At 30.9% G+C, this 2,324-nt stretch overlaps 1 non-coding gene across 1 annotated transcript; it reads right to left on the minus strand.

The window, feature by feature from the left end:
* Positions 1-322: 322 nt before the first annotated feature.
* LOC130887696 (U6 spliceosomal RNA) lies at positions 323-427 on the minus strand. The gene has a single exon (XR_009058391.1). It is a non-coding gene; the product is annotated as a U6 spliceosomal RNA (small nuclear RNA).
* Positions 428-2,324: the final 1,897 nt, after the last annotated feature.

Genomic DNA, 2,324 nt, shown 5'->3' on the forward strand with positions numbered 1-2,324 from the left:
TTCCTGGTTTAAGTGGAAATGCTTTTAATCTCTCTCCATTTAAGTCGATATTAGCTACAGGTTTGCTGTAAATTATCTTAATTGTGTTTATGTATGTCCTTATAATTCTAGTCTCTTCAGAACTTTTACCATGAATGGTTGTTGAAATTTGCCAAAATTTTGACATCTCAGTAGATTATGTTGTTTTTGTCTTTCTGGTGGATTGCATTTATCAATTTTATATATTGAATTATCCCTGCATTTCTCAGATGAAGCCAATTTGATTTCAGTGAATAATTTTTTGATGTGTTCTTACATTCAGTTTGCAAGTATTTTATTACGTGAAAATATGGAACACTTTACAAATTTGGGTGTCTTCCTTGTACAAGAGACATGCTGATCATCTCTGTAACATTCTAGCTGTAGTACATGTGCTCCTGAAGGTAGCGTAGCCCATAAGATTTAACTTTAGAGAATACTAAGTTAACATTTGAGTGGGGACAAGATTCTGATTTCAAAGTATAAAATTGTCCAATTCCCTATACCATCAAGATGAGAGTACTCTTTGCTTTTGCTGCATTTATGTCATGTAAATAAAGTATACTCTGAAAATGTTGGTTAGTTGCTTCAAAACAGTTCTAATTGTAGTGGATTTTCTTGCAGATCTTTCCTACAGGATCACAAGACCCAAGTGTGGTTAACTGAGCCTCCTTATGAAGACAGTGAGGTGGCTCACCTTGGTTTTCCTGATTGGAATGTAAGCTGTCTTTATATTTATTCCACAATTAAACCACCACATGTTTGCAATTCTTTAAAAGAAATTATTATTACTGACATGTTACCTCTTTTATAAAGTGAGAACTGCACCATTATAATAGATAAAATCAATGTCAAATTTAAATACTCTCTTATAAAAGCATCAGTTCCTCCTGCTTTGCTGTCTGATAACTAGAATGGTCCAAATAAAATTTTCAAACTCTTGTTACCAATTGTATGAGATTACAGATAGGTAGGTAGAAAAGTGAGTTATAATTAGAGCATAAGAGAAATCAGTTAATACTTTGAAGCACAAAATCTAATTGCCCTTTCCTCCAAGCTATTGGCTATAAAATTATTCTCCCTCTGTCAACATATTTTGCTTTGTGATTCTTCATGTAATTTCCAAGAAAGACTTGGTGTGATGCTTAGTAACTGATTGCTCTATGTATGGAAAACAGTGAGTACCTGGTTTAGCATTGCTTAGCAGTGAGGAAGCCATACTTTGTCAAATCGATTTTCACAATTAACTGTCATAAGTGATTTTATTCAAATGCCCATGAATCTTTAAGCCTCTAAAACTTTGTTATTCTACACATTTTTCCTTCTCTGGATATTATAGTTAAACAGTTTTTTATTTCCAGTTATTCAAACTCACTTCTGTACCTACCCCATTTTCCAAAGATAACATTTTTCAATAATGTCATATTCACTTTCTACTATTTAGTTTATATTCAAAGATCTAAACTGTTGCTTATAAAGATTAATAGAATAAATTTGTTAAATGTTTACCCAACTTTTCAAAGACATTACAAAAATTTTGATCTTTCATAAATATTTTATACTTTATGAGCAATTTTAACATCCTAATTTTCTATATTTGACTTTAAATACAGATATATTTTATTTTCAATCTCATATCATGCTGAGATTTTTTCTTACAAACAGATTTGTATAAAATAAAATGTCTAAATTATTTATTTCAAAGTGTTTTGAATCTTAATATGGTTAGAGCAAAAGATTTAGACCTAAATTGAGAGGAAAAGATATTTCATGTAAGGTCAAGTGACCCTCTTAATAGCATAGCTTTTCTACACCCAAGTCTTGGGAATATAATAACTTTACCAGGATTATGACTTTCTTTGAGCATGTTTAATCCAGACAAAAGTCTTTCTAAATAATCAGTTACATCTCTTTCTTAAGTGTCTTCCCTTGATTATAATAAAATTAAACTTAATAGTTCTCTGACCTCTAGGCAAGTGTTCCTTATAAGAGCAAATGTCAATTATAACTATTTTAAAATAGAAATGTAGAAGGTTATAAAGAATAGGAGTTTAGAGTATTGAACAAAGGCAGATTCAGTCTAAGAAAAGTGTTAGACTTTACCTCTAGTAAAAAGAGACAACTATTTACTAGTTTTGGTAATGAATTTTTTTAAGAGAGTAAATTTTCTAAGACTTAAGCTCAATTACATTTTTTCCATAGCAAGCTGAATTAGTGAGTCACTCAGCTTTTATTACATACAGTGTGGGTCTCATGAACCACACTGGCATCATGTGAGAAGTTGTTAGTCACGTAGACTCTCAGAC

The sequence above is a fragment of the Chionomys nivalis genome, chromosome 15 (genome assembly GCF_950005125.1).
Source record: "Chionomys nivalis chromosome 15, mChiNiv1.1, whole genome shotgun sequence".
NCBI lineage: Eukaryota > Metazoa > Chordata > Mammalia > Rodentia > Cricetidae > Chionomys > Chionomys nivalis.